This window comes from Phyllostomus hastatus, unplaced genomic scaffold, assembly GCF_019186645.2.
Source record: "Phyllostomus hastatus isolate PE091 unplaced genomic scaffold, TTU_PhHast_1.1 phas_contig_34, whole genome shotgun sequence".
Taxonomy (NCBI): Eukaryota; Metazoa; Chordata; class Mammalia; order Chiroptera; family Phyllostomidae; genus Phyllostomus; species Phyllostomus hastatus.
Genome location: NW_025333857.1, coordinates 12,403,660 through 12,431,289, shown reverse-complemented (window position 1 = coordinate 12,431,289; position 27,630 = coordinate 12,403,660). Strand labels below are relative to the sequence as shown.

The 27,630-nt window shown below is 39.4% G+C and overlaps 1 protein-coding gene and 2 pseudogenes across 3 annotated transcripts in view; 1 reads left to right on the top strand and 2 right to left on the bottom strand.

Moving 5' to 3' along the window:
• Positions 1 to 3,794: 3,794 nt before the first annotated feature.
• LOC123820090 lies at positions 3,795 to 4,358 on the bottom strand (annotated as a pseudogene).
• Positions 4,359 to 8,360: 4,002 nt separating this feature from the next.
• On the bottom strand, positions 8,361 to 9,891 carry LOC123819869 (annotated as a pseudogene).
• Positions 9,892 to 25,039: 15,148 nt separating this feature from the next.
• Positions 25,040 to 27,630, top strand: part of DENND4C (DENN domain containing 4C) — a 127,762-nt gene continuing 125,171 nt past the window's right edge. For 2 of the 3 annotated variants that reach the window (XM_045840127.1, XM_045840125.1), the window contains exon 1: positions 25,557 to 25,969. The gene's annotated coding sequence lies outside the window, so the exon portion shown is untranslated. Of the gene's footprint in view, positions 25,268 to 25,556; positions 25,970 to 27,630 lie in introns of those variants that run through there. The other variant, XM_045840126.1, reaches the window with a different exon arrangement.

Here is a 27,630-nt window from a genome sequence, read left to right as displayed (position 1 = left end):
ATGTGGATATGACTAAAGGGGGGTATGGGTGGGAGAAGGTGTACAGGGTGGAGGGGAGTGAAGGGGGGAAATGGGACAACAGTGATAGCATAATCAATAAAATATATTTTAAAAAAATACTAAGAGTCTATTGGTCATTTGCTAACGGGGACTCCCAGCAAAAACCTCAGACTAAACTCCAGGCTTCCTGCACTCTGCCCTCGTTGGTTATTAAGTCTGAGTCAACCACTGGAGGGGAAAGCCCTGGTTTCATCTTTCCACCAATGGACATAGACCTCCCCCCTCCAATCAGAACTGCACAATTATATTCTCGTTTCCATCTATATCAATCAGAACTGATATATAACAACTCATTAAAATTCATAATATAGACCAATCAGAACTGCACGATTCAGGCCAATGAGAATTGAATGAATTTGGATACCTCATTTGCATGAAGTTGGATCAACTGGGGACCTGGGTGGGGAATTTTATATATAAAAGTTGTTCTCCCCTTTGTCTCTATGGAGTATACTTTCAGTTTCCACCAGAGGCTGTTTTCTCGGTTTACAAACTCTTTGCATGAGTAAAGGTTCTCTATTTTCTAATATTCCTTTTTCGGAATTTTTGTTGACACTATCTGGTAAGTCTTCCCTGCAAGACCCATGAGTACTGGGCCTATATCTATTTCACATTTACCTGACACACTGCTTTACATATTACCAATGATACACAGAGATCTCATCAGATCACTGGGGAGAAGTAGGGAGGGGCCATAGGAAGAGGTTGGCTGAGGTAATAGTAAACAGCCTAGGATGGGATTGGCTGAGAAGCCAAATGCCTTCAGAGAGCAAGGAATTAGAAAGAAGTTACCAGTACATGCCTGAGGCAGGAGTACTCACCAGGACCTGCCCAGCTAGGAATTTATAATCAGATCACCATGTGAGGTCACTTTCCCTAGGACTCCTTTTTTTCATCCACAACAGGAACACATAAGACTATAAGCTTCATGAGGGGAGAGCCCATGGTCTGTTTTGTTCACTATAATATCCCTCTCATAAATTTAGCATGTGCCTAGAACATTGCTTAGGAAATACAAGGTAGGGGAAAAGTGGGCTTACAGTTGTGAGTAGGCAAAACACAGTTTACTCTCATATTATTATTAATCATTGTACTATTTGCCATATAAACAATTGTAAACCTACTTTTGCCCCACCCTATATTTGAGTAAATGAACAAATGAATAAGTGAAAGGAAGACAAGTCAATTATTCATAAATATACCTAAAAATGAAATAGAGAAACCTACTTTTCTTTAATCCCTGGGCTCCCACGAAATCAAGATTGAATTTACCTGACATTGAAAAGGATCTTGAAGCTGATGTGAGTAGATATCACATAATGCTTACCATCATAACTTAATCATTTTAAGTTAAATTATAATTGTTTAAATTATACCATAAAAATGGGGTAAACTTTAACCTAAAATGGGTCTGTCTAACACATTTTTGTTTCTGACATACTTTTAGAAATGTAACTTACATTGTCTATAAAAAAGGCCCTCTGCTTGAATCCTGCCATGGAAGGTCTGGGCAATATTAAAAAAAATAAGTTTATTTTTTGCCTTTTCAGGATTTTTAAAGTGTATTTTATTGATTATGCTACTGCAGTTGCCCCAATTTTTTTATCCCCTTTATTCCCCTCATTCCTGTACCCCACCACCCTCTAGCATTACTCCCCCCACTTTTAGTTCATGTCCATGGATTATACATATAAATTCTTTGGCTTCTCCAAGTCCTATACTATTCTTAATATCCACCTATCTATTTTGTACTTACCAGTTATGCTTCTTATTCCCTGTACCTTTATCTCCATTGACAACCCTCCATGTGATCTCCATTTCTGTGGTTCTGTTCCTATTCTAGTTGTTTGCTTTGTTTGCTTTTGTTTTTGTTTTAGGTGTGGTTGTTAATATTTGTGGTTGCTGTTATTTTACTGTTCATATTTTTTATCTTCTTTTTCTTAGGTAAATCCCTTTAACATTTCATATAATAAGGGCTTGGTGATGATGAACTCCTTTAACTTGACCTTATCTGGGAAGCACTTTATATGCTCTTCCATTCTAAATGAAAGCTTTGCTGGACAGAGCCATCTTGGATGTAGGTCCTTGCCTTTCATGACTTGGAATACTTTTTTCCAGCCCCTTCTTGCCTGCAAGGTTTCTTTTGAGAAATCAGCTGATAGTCTTATGGACACTCCTTTGTAGGTAACTGTCTCCTTTCCTCTTTCTTCTTTTAAGATTCTCTGTTTATCTTTAATCTTGGGTAACTTGGGTCTTGGTGTATTCCTCCTTGGGTCCAATTTCTTTGGGACTCTCTGAGCTTCCTGGGCTTCTGGGAAGTCTACTTCCTTTGCTAGATTGGGGAAGTTTTCCTTCATTATTTTTTCAAGTAAGTTTTTAACTTCTTGCTCTTCCTCTTCTCCTTCTGGCACCCCTATGATTCAGATGTTGGAACATTTAAAGTTGTACCAGAGGTTCCTAAATCACTCCTAATTTTTTTGAATTCTTGTTTCTTTATTCTGTTCTGGTTGAATGTTTACTTCTTCCTTCTTGTCCAAACCATTGATTTGAGTCCTGGTTTCCTTCCCTTCACTGTTGGTTCCCTGCACATTTTCCTCTATTGTACTTTGTATAGCCTTCATTTCTTCTTTCATTTTGTGACTGAACTCAGTCATTTCTGTGAACATCCTGATTACCAGTGTTTTGAACTCTGCATCAGAAAGGTTGTCTATCTCCTTGTTGCTTAGTTCTTTTTCTGGAGTTTTGACCTGTTGTTTCATTGAGCCATATCTCTTTGTCTCAGTGTACCTATCGTAAGGGGCAGAGCCTTAGGTATTTGCCAAGGGTGGGGCAACCTGCTTTGTTATGTTGTGGTGCTATATGTCGGGGAGGGGTCAGATAGGGAACAATATCACTTGCTCGGCTCTCACCCCACTTTCTGTCACTTCTCTAGCTTCCCACAAGCAGATTGTGTCCTTTCAGGTGCTGTTTCCCAAGTGGGTGGGTTTTTATATGTTCTAGGATCCTGTGGGTCTCTCCAACAAACTCTCCTGTGAGACTGGGAGTTTCAAGTCTTTAGTTTCCCATGCTGAAACCCTGGATTCCGTGGCCTGTCTTGCTCTACAGTTGTTATTCTTGGCTATCAGCACACAAGAATGGTGGGACTGAATGTCCACCACCCTGGCTGCTATCTCCACCTCTCCTACAAGCCCCCTCCTACCAGTCTGGATGAACATTTCTTTATCTCCTTGGTTGTCAGACTTCCCATGCAGGCAATCATTCAGGCAGTTCTGGTTGTTTTTTGTTTTTAAGTTGGTTGTTATCCTTCTTTTGGTTGTGCTAGGAAATGAAGCATTTCTACCTACTCCTCCATCTTGGCTACAACTCCCTCAGGATTTTTTTTATTCCACAAGAAGTCATAGAAGGCATAACTTTGTTTATAATAGAAACGGTGCAGTTAACTGAAGTTACTCTCTTTTTAAAAAACAAAATTTATTTATTTATTTTAGAGAAAGGAGGGGAGAAAGAAAGAGAGAAGCCCACCACTGGGACCTGGCCTGCAACCCAGGCATGTGCACTAGACTGGGGATCAAACCAGCAACCCTTTGGTTCCCAGGCCAGCAATCAATCCACTGAGCCACACCAGTCAGGGCTATAGTTACACTTTTGAAACACCAAAAAAGTCCTTGTTTTTAGATGGTTATGTTGTTAATTCCATAATAGCCTTATAATATCATTACTCTTGTTCTTTAGGGCTAGGACTGCCTGTGCTCTGGACACATTTGCTTGTGACATGACCAGTTGTAAGTCCTTAACTTCCACATCTATTTCATCAACCTATTTCCCTTCACCCTCCTCTTGTATAGTTGGAGTCTGTGTGTTTTCTTGAATGTTGGAGACACTTCACCTTGAACTTTCAGTTTCTCAGAATCTACTAGCTGTGCTTGCTGAGATAAATCCTTGATCCTGGCTTCCCACAAAACTATGCAGGTATCTGAAGCTGGACTCTTGTAGACATCTGGTTTTGTGATGACAAAGAGGATATTCTTAGATTTCCTGATAGTAACCTTAGTAACCCCTGTAACCTGTCAAAGACCCTGTTTGGATGTAGCCTCCCATGCCTTCTTTTCACTAGGCTCTGTTTGGCTTTACTGATTGATTCTTCATCAATTTGAGCTGCTGCCGCCAGCTGGGGTTGTTGTGTGGTTGCCTGGTACTGATTCGTCACTGTCAGATTCTGTTCCAGACAATGTTTCATCCTGGGGCTGTGGCAACTCCTGCTCTGCAGGAGGAAGGGTTTCTATGGCTTCACCTGGCATTTTGTTCAGGGAATGCAGAACCAAGATGGTATCAGAAAGAGGAGCACCAGGACTTCAATTTAAAAAATATTTAAAACCAACTTAGCTCATAGCTCAGTTTGTTGAGGGTCATCCCATAAAGCAAAGGGTTGCTGGTTCCATTCCTGGTCAGGGCACATGCCTGAGTTTCAGGCTGGTCCCTGGTTGGGGTGTACACAGGAGGCGGCAACCAATTGATGTTTCTCGCAAACATTGATGTTCCTCCCCCTCTCTTTCTCCCTCCCTTCCCCTCTCTCTAAAAATAAATAACTAAAACCTTAAAAATTTATTTTAGCGTAACATTTGATACATAAAAAAGAATGTGTTATGTGAACATGTGTTATAATAAGGTGTGTTCTGCTTAAGAACAAGAACATTAACAGTTATTCCCTTTGGTGATCTTATACATATTTTGAAAGGATTTTGGCTTCTAGTTACCTGGCATTAATGTAAAAGGTTTGAAAAATACATATTCAATAAGGTACTACCTGCTGACAACAGCTTTAGCTTTTACTATTCTTGGACATATAAATTTTTTATAGCATTTTTTTACTGATAATAAAAGTGTATGTATTCATTGCAGAAATTTTTGAAAAATATGGAAACATAAAGAAAATAAAAATAAAAATCCCACTATCTCCACATAATTGTTAACATTTTTAAATACACAAGAGCATACACCCATGTGCATACACATGTTCAAACACTAAAACATTTTATTATGTTTCTTGAATTCCTTTGAAGACACAAATCTATGAATCCCTAATAGTGGAACTTCAGGCATTGTGGCATGCTGATGGGAAACTTATTGGGGTTAAGGTTTTCTCAAATTGTACCGAACAAAGCATTTGCATTCTAAAAACATAGCATTATAGTGATACTCTCATATTCAGTTATTAAGTAACCCAAACAACTCTAAGGCCATGATGTGGGTGTAAATAATTGAACACTATAATTCAAATAGATTGGGATCAAATTCATATACTCACTATAAGATGAAGGTATTTAGCTAAATTCACGCTAAGTAAGCACATGCCTGATACCTCATGCATTCACATGTTCACAGACATAAATTTACCTGGACTGATGGGTGGTGACAGAATCAGAAGGGTTTTCGCAGTGAAACCACATCAGAACAGAACTAATGTATAAGAAAAGTATTTTATTCTAATAAACTATCCATGAACCAGAAAACTATTGAGACGGTTGTGCCAGTATCTGGGCAGGAAATGAGCTGAGGATTAAATGAAAGATAAGTCTCCAATGTGTATCACATGGATGTCTGTTCTAACTGAGTGATGGCAACTAGTCTAGCAGGTTCTTTTTGTCCTCTTATGGGGGAAAGTCTGTAAAAACAGACAGCTCTTACACAATGTTTTCTTTTTTAATTGACACCTTTTGGTTTGTATGTGAGGACCCTCTACCTCGGAACAGATAACATCTAAAGATAATATCTAGAGACTAAGAAAGATAATTTCCTAGCTGAGTAAATATTTCACTGGGGGTTTCAGTCTCTAGGACATAGGCACTAGTATCTCAGTTTAAAAAGTGTATGGCTGGAGCTTAGGGGGTGTCAAATTCAGGAATTTTAACTGAGACACAAGCTCAGGATGGAACAAAAGCTAAGAAAGATGTCAAAGATAGGGTCCAAAATATGAGAAACCAAATAAACTAAAATCAGAACCCAAAGCTGAGTTCACAAATCAGTGTCATGGCAGAAAAGGCCACCAGTAAGATTTAGAATACTAAGAAAGTACAGGAGAACTGCTATCCAATAGTAAGCTCCTCTACATTTTTCTAAAGAGGGCTAAAAATATAAATAGTCACCTACATGAGTGGATCTGGTAAGCTTTGAGGGGAACAAGGTCAATTTGTCCTTCATGAGACCAAAGGTTCATAGCTGGCAGCCAGCCTTGAATTCTGACTATATACTGTGTTATGGATTAAGTCAGACAGTATAGGCATTTAGCAAATAATATTAAGCAAATAAATTAATACACCTTATATTTGTTTAAATTGTTATATTGAGAGGGGGTCCTAAGAATGTTTTCAGTTGTGATGTCTTAGGTAGAAAAGATTGTGTGACTCACTTTAAAGGTCATCACTTGTAGATTTATCAAAGAACTATTGTTTGTATGCTGTAACAAGCTGTTGCCAAAAATCTAAAAATAATAGCCCAATCTTGCAAAGTCATTACATGGGCTTAATAGTTTTGCTCGGTTTGAAGTTTCACTACAGCTTTAGATTTGAAATTCAGCCTCCTGGTCATTGTTTGTTCCTTTGGGCTTAATAGCTATAAATGTTGTTAGGTGCACCCTGGCTGATGTGGTTCAGTAGATTGAGTGCCAGCCTGTGAACCAAAGGGTCACCAGTTCAATTCCCAATCGGGGCACATGCCTGGGTTGCAGGTCAAGTCCCTAGTAGGGGGCACACACGAGAGGCAACCACACATTGATGTTTCTCTCCCTCTCTTTCTCCCTCCCTTCCCCTCTCTCTGAAAATAAATAAAATATTTTTAAAAATTATATTTGGTGTTATCTTGATTAGAGTCATGTTGTCCAAACAACTGGACTTCAGGAGCAGGAATGGTTAATAAAGAGGTAGGTTAACACACTTTTACATTCCTCTTCTCTCTAATATAAAAATATATATAGGGCTATTGCTAAACACTGTATTTAGATACAATATCTATCAGGAAAAATTTTATTGAAAACATACACACAGGTTAAAATATAATACTTTACCACATTTCAAAATATATCACATTTTGGTTTTATGCTTATACTGAGTAGGAAGGTTTCTTTGTAATTGACCCTAAATGTAAGTTTTATAAAAGGACTTCTGCCAAGATGGTCCCCACACTTCAGGCCAATCTAGTCTCAAAACTCCTCTGATAATAAGAGCTCAATGAGATTTCTCTCTAGTTTCATCAAGTCTAGACTGTTCTTGCCACAGAAAATTACTTCACGAGTTAACTGAGGTTTAGTTTTCTTAGTTCTCCTCCCCACTCCCCCCACTCCCAGATCTGTTAAAGATCCTTATCAGTTTCTTCTAACTGCTTTGTTCTTTTTCCACTTGGCTTAAGAATAAAGAAAAAATGATAGTCACAAAGACACATCCTTTTATTGACACAGAAAGCTCCAGTCCACAGGGAGTCATTTGCTGTTTTCCTAAACAGAGAGCAAAGCTTCATTACCAGCAGCAATCCAGCTTTCCTCTGTTTGCTTTTGTTTCCTTCACAGTCTATTTCTGATACATTGACTTATTTTTAAACTTATACCAATGCATACTCTTTATTAAACATTTTATAAAAGCTTTTATTAGATTATTGTAATATGTGTGCATTGGAAATACAATTAAGCAAATTATAGAAAATAAAGTCTCCATTATCTCACCAATCTTAGTGGCAGTATTTTTCTATAAATATATGTAGGCATATGAACATTCACAGTAATTTAAAAAGCAATTATCTGTGCATATCATTTTTTAGCCTGCATTTTTCCACATAAAAAAATACTTTCAACATCCATCTTAATATGATGCATAGCAGTCCATCTCACAGATGTCCTAAAATTCAGTTGTTAAATATTTGCTAATTTTTAAAGATTTTATTTATTTATTTTTTTAGAAAGGGGGGGAAGGGAAGGAGAAAGAGAGGGAGAGAAACATCAGTGTGTAGTTACCTCTTGCATGCCCCCAACTGGGGACCTGGACTGCAACCCAGGCATGTGCCTTGACAGGGAATTGACCTGGTGACCCTTTGTTTCACAGGCCGGCATTCAATCCACTGAGCTACACCAGCCACGGCTGCTATTTTATTTTTTAAGGGCAGAATTTAATCTTTATGCAGGCCACTGCAAGATGTGAAATTCCACATAGAAATAAGAAACACATTGAGAGAGGTCAAGCTTCAGATAGTATGTATAGTTTGGAACTGTTCCAGTATAGTCTTATTATAAAAAGTGCTACAATAACCAACCACATTTAAAAAGAGTTCTTAGCAGAAAAACAGTAAGACAAACTTATATCAAGCATAGTATACAACAAACAACTTTTTTCCTCAGTAAAGGTACCAGGAGTGCCATCATGAACTTGGAATGTATAGTCTTCAGAGGTAGTTTCTGGCACATTTTGATCTTCCTCTTGAAGCTTCATATACAGACTCATTTTCATGGTTTTGTAGAGCTTCAGTTTTGTTCAAACCTCCACATTCTTCAATCATTATACTGTTTCTCAGTTTCACCCAATTTCTCAGCAGCCTGAAAGATATTTGAAATGGCATCAGAATAACCAAATAGTTCTGACATCTTTCACAGTTAAGATATTCATCAATGGTTCTAGTATGTCACAATGAACAACATATACAATCTCTGCAACTGTTCCATCACTTGTATAGTTGGTCAGAGCACATGCAGCTTTGTTTTGAATCTTAAAGCCTGCCTTAGGAAGATCGCCAGTGAGGAATGGGACTAATTCATGATTCACAACTTTCTGCATAGGGTCCTGGCAGCCAGCTGTGATGTTTCACATTGTCTACATAGTTTCCTTCTGGAGTTCGTTAGCAGGCTTGGAAAAACAGCAAATGCTTCTATTCATTTGTTTCAGTAACAATATTTCTTACGGCTCTTGGCACAGGAGTCACAATTGGCAATTCAGTAGCTCCTGGGAACCTCATAAGTTGGGGTACAACTCCTGTTTTCATGACCATTTCAATCCATTCATTTAGACCATCAATAAAGTAAGTAGGAAGAATTTGTTCAATAGTATCTAACAGGGTTGTACATTTCTTGTTGCAACAAAGGTTTGAATGTGTCCAGGTAAGGTTATGTAAGTAACCACATGCTAAAGGTGATATATCCGGAATTGCATGAAGAGCCAAGAGTGGGTCAACCGCACCACATGTGATAATCAAGTCTTGGAAAACTGAACCATCACCAGCAGAGCTCATGTGGCTTTTTCACTGATATGAGCATGGGGAGATGTCAACAGAGAAATGAATGCTGGGATAACATCTGCATGTACTACAGCCTTGGTCTGTTCTGATGTCTAGGAAGCAAAGTTAGTGAGGGCTCAAGCAGACTCGAACCGAATGAAACTACAATCAGTTCTGTCCAAGAAGGACACAGATTTTGGAATCAAACCTGCCTAGATTATGTTGCCTATGGGTGTCTGATTTTTCCCTAGGAAGTAGTTCCCTAATAGCTTGAGTAGCTTGGAGCTGGCTTTCCAAATTGTTGCCATGTATGCCTATGGCAATGTCCTCAACAGACCAATTTACAGTGCCCTAGTTGTGGTGGGTTAGTTTTTTTTTTTTTTTCCTTTCTCTTCAGCAGATAAGTAGCATCATCAGGAAATGAACTTAATTTCTCCTTTTCAGCATCTGGTCATTCCTAGCTCTTCTCAGCTTCAGCTTAACTTGTATTCAGCACCGCCTCATGTCCAAACTATCTTTTGCCTTATTCTTGCATCTGTTAAAGTGAATAGTTGGTGAATTAGCATTCCCTTTGGTGGACATGGTTATGAGACAAAGGGAGAAAGCTACCTAACTAGCTCAGGCTTTCACAAGAGACTGTGGAGTGCACAGTTTGTAAGCCTGATGCTCTGAAAACATCCACCACAGACAAGCCAGAAGATGGTGTGCAAATATTTTATAGGATTTAAACAATCACAAAATGATCTTAACTATAAATTAACTAAGATGTAATCTTACTTATGTTTTAGTTAAAATTTCTACAGAGGAATGCATTGGATAAAAAGCTATGCATAGCCCTGGCTGGTGTGGCTCAGTGGTTGGACGCTGGCCTGTGAACCAAGAGGTTGTCAGTTTGACTCCTGGTCAGGACACATGCCTGAGTTGCGGGCCAGGGCCCCAGTTTGGGGCATGTAAAAGGCAACTGATCAATGTATGTCTCATACATTGATGTTTCTCTCCCTTTCTTTCTCCCTCCCTTTCCCTCACTCTAAAGCTAAATAGTAATACAATCTTCATTTTTTAAAATTTTTTAAAGATTGTATTACTATTTAGTTTTAGAGAGAGGGAAGGAAGGGAGAGAGGGAGGGAGAAAAACATCAATGTGTGGTTGCCTCTTGTGTGCCCCCCACTGGGAGGCCTGGCCCAAAACACAGGCATGTGCCCTGATTGGGAATTGAACTGATGACCCTCTGCTTTGCAGTCCACCGCTCAATCCACTGAGCCACACCAGCCAGGGCTAACACAACCTTTTTAAAAAAGCTATGGATCATTTCATGACATTTAATAAACATACTGTACTGCAGAAAGTACATATGAATTAACTATTCTAGCTTAGTTTTTAAAAGTGCTTTTATTCTGCAACACCAAAACTTCCTCTTTTCATCATTCTTTTTTTTTTTTACCTCTCTTTGCTGATCTGCTGGGTGAAAGGCAGATCTCATTATTTTGGCTTTTTTATCTCTATCAATATAAATGCATATATTCATTGGCTAAATATTTGCATATATTTATTTGTATTTCATCCAAATTATCTTTCATGTTATTGTCCATTTTTCCCAAGTAATATCATCATTTATGTAATTTCTTATGTAAATATGCTGTTTGTATTTTTATTATTGATTTGAAAGAGCCATTTACATATATTACTAGTAGTAAAACTTCATATAATTATCATAACTTTCTCTGTAATAAAGTCTCTCAAGCTGGAAAAATCTAAAATATTCATAAATAAGTGACTGACTAAATGTATTATACTTGCATCATGTAATAGAATATACATGGCTAATGTTAGAAAAAGTAAAGTAGCTCTATATGTGCTGACAAGGAAAAATGTCCATGATTTACTATTGAGAAAGAAAAGCTAGGTGCCAAAAATATCACTTAGAATGATACTTATTTTGAAAAGGTTATATATTTAGGTATACACACTATATGTGTACATATATACTAGAAAAGATCTAGAAATATATGAATAAATTATTAGCAATAGTTATCTATGGAGTGAGGAATTGAAGAAAGTAAGGAGACACTAATTATTTTTTATATAACTGTATTGTTTGATGTTTTCATATTAATGTACAATGAATTAATAATGAATATGGGCTAATCAATAAAAATGAAATACATTTTAATTTGTGTGTGGTCATATTTTTTCCTGTATGGATTTTATCTTTGGTATCAAACCTAGAAAAATCTTTCTTGTGCCAACATTATATTGTTATTTTTTATTTTATTTTAGCATTTTTATAGCTTTATTTTTTGACATTTACAACTTTAATCAATTACAATTTATTTTGCTGTGGTATGAGTCTCAAAACAACAATAAAAATCCATCTTTTCCAACATTATCTTATTATAAATTATATATGTATTTATAAAGTATACAGCCACATTCTATGAAAAATAGAGACATTTATTGAAGAAGATACAGGAAACATTGTACATAGACCAATGATGCCTCAGGCCCCTTCAAAGCAGGCACCTTGGGACCTCACACAGTTCTCCCAATCACCATCAGTTTCCTTGTTGTATTTTCCTGAATCTCATTGTGGTCTGAAATCTCTTCCCTTTCAAAGGTGATTTTAGTTTTGGGGAAAACCAAAAGTCACAGGGCACTAAATCTGAGGTATAGGGGAGTTGAGTCACCTGGGTGATTTGATATTTTGCCAAAAAACTGTATGAGACGTGATGCATGAGCTGGCACATTGTTGTGATAAAGCAGTCAGTCTCCAGTTGCCCATAGTAATGGCCTTCTGAATCATCAAAATAGTTTCTGCAGAGGAATGTTCAAGCTTCATGCAAAATTTGATGCAGATTCATCGTTCTACTCGTGCAGTTGTTTTGAATGTGATGGCCACACAGTTCACGTGCTTACTGAATGGTGTCTACCAACCCTACTGACTAGTACAGTGAAGTCATATTTGTTCACACATGCGCATTCCAGTCCACTCTCCTTAGCTGCCAGGTTACACTGATGTGGTAGAAACCATTCTTGTTATATTAACAATGGCTAGGCTTTTTCTGTACAAACTATATATATATATATACCCCCTAAAAATCACGATTTATTTATAAAAATTTATATTTATTCTTACATGTTTAAACTTCAGTTACCCTCAAAGATTTCTCCATTTGATGTAATGCACCTATGAGATGTTTTTCCCATTGCTTAAAAGAGTTTTTGAACTGTGTTTTAAGTTTTGTTGCGTTTTAGTGCTTCTCCCATTTTTTAAAAATATTTTATTTATTTATTTTTTTAGAAAGGGAAGGGAGGGACAGAGAGAGAGAGAGAGAGAGAGAGAGAGAGAGAGAGAGAGAGATATCAATGTGTGGTTGCTGGGGGCCATGGCCTGCAACCCAGGCATGTGCCCTGACTGGGAATCGAACCTGCGATGCTTTGGTTTGCAGCCCGAGCCCATTTTTCTTTTCTTTTTTTTTTTTTTTTTTGGTTTCACCTCTTCCACATTGGCGAAATGTTTCCCTTTCAGGACTTTTTTTTTCATTTGTGGAAACAAAAATAAAACATTGCTCAGGGTGAGATCAGGTGAATAGGAATGGTGAGGCACGAGGGTCACGCTGTTTTTTGGTCAAAAACTGCTGAATCCTCAGCACGGTGTGGACAGGTGTGCTTGTAAATCACCTATCATAAAACAGCCAAATGCATTGAAAGAGTCTTAAAAAAAAATTCCCTGAAGCTAAATGCAGCCTTTCACGACCCAGCTGGCACACTGATACAGATGATACAGATGGGTTCCTAGAACACTCACCTAGTGGGGGAAGCCTATACTACAAGGGGCCCACCCTCTGGAAGATAATTTGGGGGCTTTTTTTTGGTCCCTCCCCTACTTTTGAAATGAAATTTATTCAGCATACTACTTGCAATTTACTTGGTAGGAAGAACACTTTTTAGACTAACTGAAACCAACTTAGAGAAAAATTTAAAGAATCCATCATGCATGTTACAATTTTTGTCTGTATTTAATAACCTGGCTCTGGCTGGTGTAGCTCAGTGGGTTGAGCATGGACCTGCAAACCAAAAGGTTGCTGGTTGATTCCCAGTCAGGGCACATGCCTGGGTTTTGGGCCTGGTCCCCAGTGGGGGCCATGTGAGAGGCAACCACACATGGATGTTTCTCTCCCTCTCTCTTTCCTTCCCTTCCTCTCTCTCTAAAAAATAAATTAAATCTTAAAAAAAAGATCTGGAACTATCAATAATAACCTGCAAGAGAAAAGTAACTTTAAACACCAAAACACTGAGAGATATATAAATCCAAATAAAATAAATTAGAATAGTGTTATTAAAGGTGCTTTAGGTATTATACTGTTGGATAATACTATAAAGGCAAAAAGCTATGTTACAATACTGTTGATGATATTAGGTTTTTTGTTTTTGTTGGATAGCAGTTTGCATGTACTACATGACTAGGCCTAAAAAATCAATGATCTGTAATCAGAAGAACAAATTGAGGATTTTCTTATATGTAAAAAACACATTTGTCAGGATTAATGAATATTCCTCTGTTATGTAAATTACAACTAATGATATTTTTTAAAAATTTAAGTATATTTTATTGATTATGCTATTATAGTTGTCCCATTTTTTCTTCTGCTTTCTCCCTCTCTGCCCTGCACCACCCCTTCCACAAGCATTCCACCCCCTTAGTTCATGTTGATGGGTTGTACATATAAGTTATTTGGTTTCTCCATTTCCTATACTACTCTTAACCTCCCTCTGTCTATTTTGTGCCTACAAATTATGCTTCTTATTCCCTGTACCTTTCCCCCCATTCTCCCTCCTACCCCTCATCACTGATAACCCTCCATGTGATCTCCATTCTGTGAATTTGTTCCTGTTCCAGTTGTTTGCTTACTTAGTTTTTGTTTTTGTTATTTTTATTTATTTTTTAAAAATATTTTATTTATTTATTTTTAGAGAGGGAAGGGAGGGAGAAAGAGAGAGAGAGAGAAACATCAATGTGCGCGGTTGCTGGGGGTCATGGCCTGCAACCCAGGCATGTACCCTGACTGGGAATCGAACCTGCAACACTTTGGTTCGCAGCCCGAGCTCAATCCTGTTTTTGTTATTTTTAGATTCGGTTCTTGATAGTTGTGAGTTTGTTGTCATTCTACTGTTCATAGTTTTGATCTTCTTCTTCTTAGATTAGTCCCTTTAACATTTCATATAATAAGGGCTTGGTGATGATGCACTCCTTTAACTTGACCTTGTCTGGGAAGCACTTTATCTGCCCTTCCATTATAAATGATAGCTTTGCTGGATAGAGTAATCTTGGATGTAAGTCCTTGCTCTCCTGACTTTAAATACTTCTTTCCAGCCCCTTCTTGCCTGCAAGATTTCTTTTGAGAAATCAGCTGATAGTCTAATGGGAACTCCTTTTTGAGTAACTGTCTCCTTTCCTCTTGCTTCTTTTAAGATTCTCTCCTTATCTTTAATCTTGGCTAATGTAATTATGACGTGCCTTGGTGTGTTCTTCTTTGGGTCCAACTTCTTTGGGACTCTCTGAGCTTCCTGGACTTCCTGGAAATCTATTTCCTTTGCCAGATAGGGAAAGCTTTCCTTCATTATTTTTTCAAATAAGTTTTCAATTTCTTGCTCTTCCTCTTCTCCTTCTGGCACCCCTATGATTCAGATGTTGGAGTGTTTAAAGTTGTTACAGAGGTTCCTAAGCCTCTTCTCATTTTTTAAAATTCTTCTTTCTTCATTCTGTTTTGGTTGAATGTTTATTTCTTCCTTCTGGTCCAAACCATTGATTTGAATCCAGGTTTCCTTCCCTTCACTGTTGGTTTCCTGCACATTTTCCTCTATTGCACTTTGTATAGCCTTCACTCTTTCCTCTATTTTGTGACCATACTCAACCAATTCTGTGAGCATCCTGATTACCAGTGTTTTGAACTGTGCATCTGATAAGTTGGCTATCTCTTCATCACTTAGTTCTAATTTTTCTGGAGCTTTGGTCTTTTCTTTCATTTAGATCATATTTTGAGGGGGGGGGGTGGTATTAGTGTGCCTGTTAGGCATTAAGGGGCAAAGTCTTGGGTGTTTGCCAGGGTGGAGCAACCCACTTCATTGCATTGTGGTGCTGTATGTGGGCTCTCCGCTGGCTTCCTCTGCTACCCACAAACAAATTGGGCTCTTCTGGTGCTGATTCCCATGTGGGTGGGTTTGTGTATGTTTTAGGACCCTGTGGGTCTCTCCAATACACTCTCCTCTGAGACTGGGAGTTCCTTCCACTGCTACAACCCCCACAGGTTTTTCATTCAGAGGTTTTGAGGCTTTATTTCCCTGTGCTGGTACCCTGGGTTCCTTGCTCTATCTCGCTTCCCTGTTGCTCCTCCTGGTTTATCCTCACACATAAATGTGGGAATGCCCAGTCTTCCAGCCACCACCTTCCCTGCCCTGGTCCTCCAGCCGCCACCTTACCTCAAGTTCTCTCCACCCTGACTTCTGGTCATCTCCACCCCTCCTACTGGTCTGAATGAATGTTTGTTTTTTTAACTACTTGTTTGTTGGACTTCCATACAGTTCAATTTTCTGGCAGTTGTGGTTATTTTTTGTTTTTAAATTTGTTGTTGTCCTTCTTTTGGTTGTGTGAGGAGGCAAAGTGTATCTATCCGTGCCTTCATCTTGGCCAGAAGTCTTAATAATTCTTAATGAAGGTAGCAAGCATCAATAAATAAACCATTAAATTGAGAATTAATGTATTACTCAAGACAGTAAGTGAAAAATTACAAACTTATTACCTTTTAGGCATTAACCAGTTAATGGTAATTATTATAGAATTGTTCAGAATTGTATTTATTGCTCTGGATTCAACTCAAAGAACTTTCTTACACAGATTGCACAAGGAAAAAATACAGATAAGAGTCTCAAAGATTCCAGGTATGCTCAGGCACACCTGCAGGGGTGGAGAGATGGGGCCAGTTGGGATTTACTGGTTCTAGGATTTAGAAATCCAAGAACAGAGTCCTTGCCAGTCAACTCAGTTTGTTAGAGCATTGTCCCAAATACAGCAAGGCTGTGGTTTGATCTCCTTTCAGGGCACATACAAGAAGCAACAAATGAGTGTATGTACAAGTAGAACAACAAACTGATGTCTCTCTCCGCCCCCCCCAAAAAAAAATTAATAAAAAGGAAAAAAAAAGAAATTCCAGGGATGGAACAATGACCAGAAACATGAACACTGAAAATTGGTGAGGACAGACTTCTAAAAGTGCTGCTTAATTATTTGTTTGATTCACCAACAATTATTTACTGACTACTACTGCTGTCTCAGTACCAGTGAAACAGTGAATAAAATAAAGTTCTTGCCCTTATGGAGCTTCTATGGTGGCTGGGGAGATCAATAGTAAACATATAAATAGCAAATACCAGTGACTAGAGTATGGAAAAATTTTAAAATAGGGCAAAATTATATCATGTGAGTGCTGTTTTAAATATGGGAGATAGGGAACATTGAATTAGCAATACTAAACCATTGCACCTAGGGAAAATAAAGGGTTAGCTTCATGACAGCCTATGTTTGCATTTGTGACAAGTGATTAACACAACCTTTTATGTGTGCTTCTGTTTAGATACTTTATTTAATATATATCATTAATATGGTAACCTTGAACTCATAGCCAACAGCTCTACAAGTCATCTCCGAATATAGCTTATCTAACACATATTTTTTCCATAAGGCAATGGTTTCACCTCTACCCAGTCCACCCAAGTGTTAGTGCTAAGGCTTTCCCTCTGAACTACCACTGCCCCTCTGGGTGTCAGGGTCCCCTGGCCTATATCCTGAATTAAGAAAGGACAATTGTTTAGGTGTTCAAGTCTCAGGACACAGGCTTATATTCTTTCGGTGAAGAGCCACAACTAAATGTAAGCTGCTTTCAATACAAAGACCCCACCCTTCAATGACTAGACACTCAGCTAAGGTGACCGTTTCACTTCATTTGACAAGACTTCATGATGAACACTGATGAATGGCAATCAATGATCTGTAGGCAGTGGCCCTTATGTGCTCCCTGGCAGTGGCCTCTGAAAGTGCTGGGCAATTCTCCCATTGTTGTCTCCTTCTCCATATCTCCTCTATCTTGCTTAATGATGTCCTCCCTAACACCCATTTCGTGACACACCTTTGGGGAGAACATCATTTGGGAAGACAGAAGATAGAGTGGCTCCATGTAATGAAATGCAGTAGCCTAAAAAAATAGTTGTTTTGGGAGATGCAATGCTGGGAGGGAATTGAGTTGTATTTTGAACATGTAAACTGTGAGACGCCATTCAGGCACTGGATGTAGTTTGATAATTGAAGCAATAGCTTAAGGAAATTTGGAGCCGAAAGGTAAATTTGTAAGTGAACAACACACATGGATAGCATAAACACCACTGAGATGCACAACATCATTTAAGGATAAAGAAGAAGTTAAACCTGGAACAACAAAAACAGGTTGAAATCATTGTTTTCTATTGATCCTTTCTAGAGACAGTTTCCAGTATTTAGTTCATTTATCCTTTTCTGTGTGAAACTATAAAACTAGAGGAAATTCTGAACTGATATTAAAGTGTTATCAGCATCAGATCAAAATTCTTTTTTCTTTTTTATTTTTTTGCCAGGGCATGTAAAACAACACTTAGCCTATTGAACTCAGATTGAATATAAGCTGGAAATTGAGTATTACTTTGGAGATTCTTTAAAACAGATTTTATTTATTTATTTTTAGAGAGAGGGGAAGGGAAAAAGAAAGAGAGGGAGATGCATCAATGTGTGGTTGCCTCTCACCGCCCCCCCCGCCTACTGAGGACCTGGCCTGCAACCCAGGCATGGGCCCTGACTGGGAATTGAATCTGTGACCCTTTGGTTCACAGGCCAGCACTCAATTCACTGAGCCACACCAGCCAGGGCTACTTTTGAGATTTTTAGGCAGTCTCTTGATTCTTATACATTATGGCATCTTTGATTTGATTAAGGAACCATATTTAAAGGTGAAAACTTCAAGGGAAGAGTCTCCATCCTATATTCTCTGAAGCATGGAGGACGCTGGAAAAAAGTTAGGACTGAGATGGCAACATCCTATTGGGTTGGCCAAAAAGTCTGTATGTTTTTTTTTCTGTAAAATACAATACATTTTTCATTTTCACCAATAACTTTATTGATTTATATATTTTGAGTATGTTGTCTATCTCCTGTGTGGTAGGACATTGATTGTTCTCGATTAATGTTCTTGAACATTGTTCTTGAACATTGTCAACTTCAAATGGTCTACCCCACTGTGGAGCATCATCCAGTGAGAAATATCTAGCAGAAACCTTCAGAAACCACTTCTGACCTATTCTATCAGTCACAGTGCCATCTCCATACAGTGCACAAATCTTTTTTTGTTTCATTTGTGTTTTTACCTTTCTTGAAATAATAAAGCATAATACACTGAAAATGTTGCTTACTTTCTTCTATTTTAAATATTAAAATGGCTGCACAAACGTTCTCCAATTTTCATAAGTTTTTTTTTAAATCACACTCATATGACAGCTGTCATAATACAATCTAACAAAATTGTTTTGAATGAAGTTAAAGACAACTAAGCACTACTGGAGCCATCTTATGGGGAAATAAAAACAAATGAACATTTTGGCAAACCCAATAGGTGTATGGCAAACTCAAATCCTCTAGGCAACAGGTGTACCCAATAGATCCTTGAGGAGTGGGAAGGAATAAGAGATAATGCAATATCAATATTCCTAGGTTCTTTTTAAAAGAATTTATTTATTTATTTTTAGAAAGAGGGGAAAGGAAAAGTCGGGGAGGGAAACATCAATGTGTGGTTGCCTCTTGCACAGCTCCAACTAGGGACCTGGCTTACAATCCAGGCACGTGCCCTAACTGGGAATTGAACTGGTGACCTTTTGGTTTGAAGGCCAGCACTCAATTCACTAAGCCACACCAGCCAGGGCAGTATTTTTTAATGAAAAAGAACCTAGAGCCCTGGCTGCTGTGATTCAGTGGATTGAGTGCCAGCCTGCAAACCAAAAGGTCCCCGGTTTGAGTCACAGTCAGGGCACATGCCTCTATTATGGGCCTAGTCCCCCTTAGGGGGGCATGCGAGAGGCAACCCCACATTGATGTTTCTCTCCCTTTCTTTCTCCCTCCTTTGCCCTCTCGCTAAAAATATATAAATGAAATGTTTTTAAAAAGATAATATTTAATAAAATATTAATTAAAATAATTTTTAAATGGTGAGAATAGTCTTGTAGTTATTGTTTTTAAAGTCCTTATCTTTTAGAGATACATGCTGAAATATTTATAGATGAAATGAAATGTCAGCATTTGCTTGAAAATACTTGGGGAGGAGTAGGGAAGTAGGTATGGGGTTATATGAAACAAGATTATGAGTTAAAACTAGGTGATGGATATAAAAGAGTTTGTTATACTTCTATTTTCATTTATGCTTATAGTTTCTTGTTTTTTATTGTCTTTTTAATCAATGTTTTTAAAAATTAATCTTTGGAATAAAGGATGCATATATTTCTTGATCTATGGTCAGGATGATTTTCTATGATGTGGGAATACCAAAGCTGAAGTACACAAAAAGGAGTATGAGGGAAGCAGGTATGTCAGAAAAAGCAGCATTTCTGTGAACTGGAAAACTAGGAACATATCTAGGTGGATGGATATGGATAAGTGCCAGTCAGAATGGCCATATTTGGAGTTGTTTGGTGCTAAAATGGTGTTCAAGTTAGCACAGTCACTGATCCCCAATAGTGGGGAAAGGCTAAGAGAAGAGGACTATGCCATCCACTTAAAATACCATAGGGAGCCCATAAAAGCCAGTCATGGGTAGCAGGTCTTGTTTCTCATATTCATATAGAGTATTTTCCTGTTCAACTGCTCTACCCATTATTTCTTTCTGTTTTTCTCCTGCTGATAATCCCCATACTTTTTTATGATCTGTTAGGACATTTTTCTCAGGATCATTTAACTCTCCTCTGACTGAAAACCAAGAGCTTTGTGTCAGTCCTTTCTACTCCTAGTTCAGCCATATTTGGACTATAGGCTCAAAAAAGACAGCTGATAAAGAATATTCTGAGTTAACTCCAAAAGACTCTAGAGGAGCCCATTCTAATAATGGTGAGATAGAGCCCAGGCAGATAAGATATTGGAGTGAAGCATAAAGAGCAGAATGTTGTAATGCTCCCTGTGGAGAATAAAACAAAGTACTTCCGATATACGAATAAAAAAGATTTAGGGTTTGTTGATGTCATTATTATTTAAAACTCTATCTACAAATATAACTAAGAGGTCCCGCAGGTGTGAAGCACCAGGCCTTCAAACCCTGTTTTCAAAAATTGATGAGTGAAGAGCTGGAACCAGATAAATTGCCAGTCTACAACATGTGGAAATGAAGAGCAGACTCAGATTTTTATGTCTTGGAAGCTGTCTTAGGAAATCTAGAGCAAGTTAGTCTGTTTGGGAAAATAAAAAGCTGTGAATTTAGTAGTTTCACAAAAGTCAACTATGATATCACCAAAACTGAGATTGGGAGATTCTAGGTGAGTCAATAAATTTTACTAGGTTTTAAATTCCCCATCTATCAAATTAAATAATTAGAATAGATGATCTGTAAAGAGTCCATTCAGCTCCAAACTTATGATTCCATGAAATACTTAAGACAATTATTTAATGTGGAAAACCTTTTAAAGGCATAAAAAGTATGGGACAACATAAAAAACTTTGAAGTACCAATTACTCTACTTCAACATATATCCAATTATTATTTTTTTCAGTTTAAAATTTTTTATTTATTGATTTTAGAGAGAGAGAGGAAGAGAGAGAGAAAGAGAGGCAGAGAAACATCAGTTTGTCTTTCCACTTATTCATCCATTAGTTGATTCCTGTATGTGTCCTGACTAGGGATCAAACCTGCAACCTTGGTATATTCAGGACAACACTCTAACCAACTGAACTACCTGGCCAGGGCTTTGTCCAAATGTATTTTACCTAAACCCCGACTTACTCACCCTCCCATAGTATTATTTTCAAGCAAATCTTAGACATCATCTGAAACACATTTTAATAAATTCTCTTGGAGCAAAGATAGTCTATAAATAACAGATCTGGTAAAGCTGGTCTTTTCCTGGATACCTTCTCTCATTGCAATTATAAACACTATCATTAAACTCAGCATTATAGGATATGAAGTATCATATGCTAAACCCAGTTATATTCAGTAAAAGAAGAGCCACCATTAATGAGAACTTGCTATCTTCCAGGTATTATAGTTATCTATTGCTGTGTAAAATATGACCCCAAAATTTTATAGCTGAAAACAAGAAAACTTTATTATCTCATGGTTTCTGTGAATAAAGAATCCAGGAGCAGCTTAACTGGGTGATTCTGGCTCAGAGTTTGTCAGGAGGCTGCAATTGAGGTGTTTGGCTATAGTCATCACAAGGCTCAACTTGGCTAGGATCCAATTCTGAATTGACTTAGAGGGTTCTGGATAATATGGTAGCTGGCTTCTCCTAGAGTGAGCAATCCAAGAGGATGAGAGAGAGAATCCAAGACTGGAGCCACAGTGTTTTTTTATAACCTTATCTTGATAGAGAAACCTCATCACTTTTGATGTATTCCTTATGTTAGAAACCAGTTAGTAAGTCTACCCCACACTCAGTGGAAGGGGATTGCACAAGGGCATGAACCAGGAGGGAGGGATCATTGTATGCTACAATGAGAGGCTGCCCATCACATGCTAAGTACTTTATTGATTACTGAACTAGTCTTTTGATAGTTATAGCTTATTACAAATTAATAAATGATTTTGGTTCTTATAAATATCATTCTACTCACTTTACAGATGAGGAGAATTAAGTAACTTGCCTAGAGGACAGAGTAGAAGAAAGCAGGGGATAAACAGACTGATTTATTTCAGTCATTCCTATTATTTTCTAAGAGCCTATTGTATATTGGTTATTCTGCTAGATACTGGGGATCTGGAAGAGAAACAAGACATGTGAATACACATATGTGACATATGTCAACCCTGCTTTCATAGGTCTTAAATATAGTATGGAATTCAGACATTAAGAAATTATAAAAATAATTTCAATAATCAGATTAGACTGCTGGAGGTATACATAATACTATGTTACACATGGGGTAGAACAAAACATAAAAAGAAGTATAAAAGTATAAAAAGTATAAAAGGTCTTTGAATATTCTGTGAAAAGCAATGTTTAGAAGTTTTTGAAGGGAATAAGATGAAAAAATGCAGCATGCTGCAGCATTGAAGATGGCATCAAAAAAATCTTATTTTAACAAACATTCCAATATTTCCATTCAATTCTTTTCCACTGCTGCTCCACAGAAATGAGTACTGACCATGCCCAATCAGATGTCTATATTCTCTTCTGCAAAAGGTTGAATGATTCTTCTTTCTTGTAACTATATAGGCTCACCTGAAACTATGATACTGTAGCTTCAGGTGAGCCTATATGACAATTATTGTTGTTATTGGGCTCTTCAGGTTCCCCCCCACTTTTTAGACAGATATTTATATGTTAAAAATTAAAATGAATTTATTTTAGTCCTGGGGACATAATGCATTTGAGAAGGCTGCTGAATCAAGGGCTTTCAAATCTAAGAATAGCTGCCTTAAGACAAAAAATTAGGCCCAAACCATATTGTACAAGTTCATTCTATGAAATTTTGGCTGGAAAAAGGCAATGAAAAGCTATGGTAAATCTATAGGACAATAAAATAGTGAAGCTAATTAAAGAAATTCTTAAATCCTACATTGCCAATTAAGAAAAACTCATCAATCAAATGTAAGAGATATATTGGCTTCTTTCATAATCATTTCTATGGGTGCAAAAAACCAGGAAAAGAGGAAAAAACTCTCAATCTATGAATGTTAACAAAATGTATCCATTAAAAGTTTTTGTCTATATTAAATGTTTTTATTTATTTATTTAAAAGATTTTGTTTACTTTTAGAGAGAGGGGACAGAAGGGAGAAAGAGAGGGAAAGAAACATCAGTGTGTGAGAGATACATACATCAATTGCCTCTTGTATGTCCCCAGCTGGGACCTGGCCTGCAATCCAGGCGTGTTCCCTGACTGGGAATGGAACCAGTGGCCTTTTGGTTCACAGGCCCACACTCAATCCACTGGGCCACATCAGTCAGGGGTGTTTTTATTTATTAAAAAAATTTTTTTATCTTCACCTGAGGACATTTTTTTCATTACTTTTAAAAAGAGAAGAAGGGGGAGCCTGGAGGAGAAGGGAGAGGGAGAGAGGGAGAGGGTAGGGAGTAGGAGAGAGAGAGAGAGAGAAATACCTATCCATTGCCTTGTCTACACACCCACCCACAACCTAGGTATGTGCTTTGACCAGGAATGGAACCCTTGCTGTGACTATCTGCCAGATGATGCTCCAACCAACTGAACCAGGGCTATATTAAATTTTTCAAAATCTTTTATTTATGTTCAGAGAGAGGGGAAGGGAGGGAGGAAGAGAAGGAGAGAAACATCAATGTGGGAGTGAAACACCAATAGCCTATCTATGGCAGGCCACCAACTGGGGACCTGGCTCACAACCCAGGCATGTGCCCTGACTGGGAATTTAACTGGCCATGCTTCAGTTCACAGGCCAGTGCTCAATCCACTGAGCCACATCAGCCAGGGCTAAATGTTTTAAACTATTAAATAATTTGACCTTGAGAAAGGAAGGGCAAGAAGTCCACAAGCTAAATTTCTAAGCATTAAATTTCTGTTTACATTATCAATGTCAAAGTTTGGTTTCTAATGGGCTCAAACTAACTCTAAAGTATTATTAAATAGACTGTATTTCTATTGCTGTGCATTTCTACTCAATTGATTCAGATTGCTAATGTGGTTAGGAAAACAGTTTCTGCTGTTGGCTACAAAATTCAAATTATCCACATATGCAAGAAACTTCAGAAGTAAATTGACAACAGGGCCCTCACAACCAAGGTGTGATTTCATATTTTTCTTTTTTAAAGATTTTATTTATATATTTTAGAGAGAGGGGAAGGGAGGGAGAAAGAGAGGGAGAGAAACATCAGTGTATGAGGCATATCCGTTGCCTCTCAAAAGGCTCCCAACAGGGTCCCTGGCCTACAACCCAGGCATTTGTCCTGACTGGGACTTGAACCAGCAACATTTCAGTTCAAAAGCCGGCGCTCAACCCACTGAGCCACACCAGCCAAGTCAGACCTCATACTTCTTGTAAAAAACACAGATTGAGTGAGAGAGTGATTCTCAGGAAAACTGTCATTACATGTGAGTACTCATTAAATGTACACAAATCTTACCAGATCCAATTTTGACTTGACAGGGAATCTGTGAAGTCCCCCGCCAAATTGTGGGGTGCGGGGGAGGGGCAGGAGGTAACAATTTGCCTAATTTGTTTCAAACCGTTTGCTTCTCATCGAATAACTAATTGTTACTCTTTCTCACTGTAACTTTAAACCGTTGTCAAAAATATCTTGCAAGATTTGCATTAAGGCAAAAGGATCCTGCCTTATTTCTCGCGGATAGGGAAGCTATACTTAGGAAGCAGGAGAGCAGAGATTTAAATGAGATTTCCACATTCGGAGTTCCCGTTCTGAAATCTCGGCCGAGGTGGTGACGCCGAGCGCGGCCAAGGGTTGTCACCCGGCACTGCAGCTGGGAACCACCAGTCGGCGGGCCTCTCTCCGGCCTCGGAGGCCCACAGTCATGTGTGGAAATTCTAACTCCCATCCTGGGAAGGATCTTCTTGTCCAGGGACCTGCATCCCTCCTTGCACTCTCCTCAGTGACTTTGAGCGATTCGGCGTCACTTTCCCCACCTTTAAAATATCCGAGAAGCAGCCGCCACCTGCCTGAGGCCAAAGTAATGAACCTACAACACAAGGTGAGTCTGGGCCCGGAAGGAAGGGGTGCAAGGCAGTGCCTTGGGCCCTTTCTCCTCCCCAGTTTCTGCTAGTGCCCTGCAACTCAGACGCGGAGTAGGGGCTCGCTAGCTGACTGAGCTGGTGACCCGCATTCGCGGGGGTCGCGCTGGTCGAGGAGATGTAGCTGTAGCTGTAGCTGCTGGGCCTCGGCCCTCCCCGGGGCGGGGCTCGAGCGCTGCCCCGCCCCCGCATCCTCCCTGTCCCACCCTTCCCCCACGCCCTTTTCCACCCGCCTCCGCAGTAGGAAAAGGAGAGGGAGGAGGGGAGGAAAGTGCTGTTCTGTGGAAAGGGGCGGAAGGAGAGAGGGAAAAAAGGGAACAGAAACGCCGTCAGCTGTCCGGACGGCCGTGCCTCAGGCGGCTCCTAAGCGACCCGCGGCCCGTAAGGCTGGGCTCCTGTGAGAAGAGGCGCCGGCGCCAGTCCGCTCTCTCCGCCGTTACCCTTCCCTGCAAGCAGTGCCCCTCAACACCTCGCCTCTGAGGCGGCGCAGGCGCAGAAAGGGCCGTGGCGGCGACTGCGGCAGCTGCGGCGGCGGCCGCGAGAGCACGTCCCCGCCGGGTCCTGCCTGGCCCTACCCAGGGCCCCTAGTCCGCGAAGCCGGCGCTTTCATGCCCCAGAAAGGGGCTGTGTCTGGGTGTCGCTGAAGGAGGAGCAGGAGGCAGGTGAGTCTGCTGCGAAGGGCCTTTTGCGGAGGATCCCTGTGTGCACCCCCTGGGCCCGTGCTCCCGAGCGGGGAGGGCACTGGGCAGGTAGCAACTGGGAGGTGGGGAGTTCCGAAGGCCTACCTGGATGGGGTGCCCGAGCTGGCGGAGAGTGGCGGCGGGTGGCATTCCCGGCCTAGTTTCTTAGGGGCTTCCGGGGGCAGGGAGTCCCTGGAGCCTGCGGGGCGTGATGGGGAGAGGCTGTGCCCGGGAGGGCCTCTCCGCGCCGTCGGGTTCCTGAGAATTACTTGCGTGGAAGCGCGAGGAGCCTGGGCCCTGGGGACTACCGGGGCGACTGCTGTCTGGATGGGGGCAAGATGGGGAAAGGGCGGGCATGGGGCAGTTTCTGAGGGGGTGGTGGCCGAGGCAGGCGTGGAGCTAGGGATTCTCCACAGGAATCGCGGGAGAATTGGGTGCTTGGGCAGGTGTCACAGGTGAATTGAGAGCATTTCCTCCTCTGCCTTACCTTAGTCGTCCCTCAGGACTTCTTTGTTGGGGACGACTTTAAGGAAGGCAGGTTCCGTGCAATTCTAAGTGACTAAACACAAAACCAGCTAATGAGCGCTTAGTGCTGACTCTTGTAATGAGCTGTAACTTTTCTGTGTCGAGGATGCTGTTGTTTTATTTCCCCTTTTCTGCCTCATGGACCTTTCCCTCCCGAAGACCGTGTTTCATCAGAATAAGGAATGACCCAGTTTTTAAATAGTACCCCCCCATTATGTGTTTGTTTCACATGGCAAAATAAGGCAGTTACCGCAGTTACTTGTGCAAATGTGAGGGAAAGTGTCATCTTCAGTAAGGAGCCCTCAGCAGTCTGTGTGTTTTCCTCAGATTTGTTAGGCCTTGTAGTCTGGAAAATCGACTAAATTGAAGTTGCCTGCTTGTGTGCAAACCAGTGTTAAGGCGGTCTCCTGAGGCTCCAGTTTACAGAAGTAGATCTTCACTTTCGGTCTCCGGTTTAGAAGTTGAAAGGTGTAGTGTTGTAAGATGGGGAGAATATTTGTGCTAAGGCGCTAATTTTTCAAATATTTGATTTGAGGTGATCACGTGTATTAAGCAGTTATCTGAAATGCAGAGCAGTTTTCTGTGTACCCGTGATAAAGGAGCAAAATCAGTTACAAAAGGAAAACATCTCTGAGCCTTAATACCATTTATTGATCAATATAACCATGCAAAAAAACCACCTATTTTATTTTCTTGGTATTTAAAAAAAGTTAGTGAACTGCCTTTTTGGTGTGGGACTAGGAACTCAGAAATGAACTTCGATTTGTATACATGCGGAAGCCTCACATAGTTTGCTGTGACTCGTTTTTCTAGTAATGGCAAACTCAGTCTACACTTTCTCCTCATTGGTGTCTCCTGTGGATATTTTGGATTAGGGATCTGAATTTTTGCATTACTGATTTTAGGGAACTGATAATGTCACTTGAGTTTGGCCATTGTACCTCACTAAGTGTACTACTGTTTAGACTGGTTAATTTGGATAGTAAAAATCTATGATAGAAATGTTGAAGTTGTATTTTGGAATATTTTACACTCGAGTAATTTGTAAATTTGTGCATCCTGTTGTTGAGAGTAAATGTAGTATTTCGTAGTATAAACTTGAGCTTCAACTGAAAAAA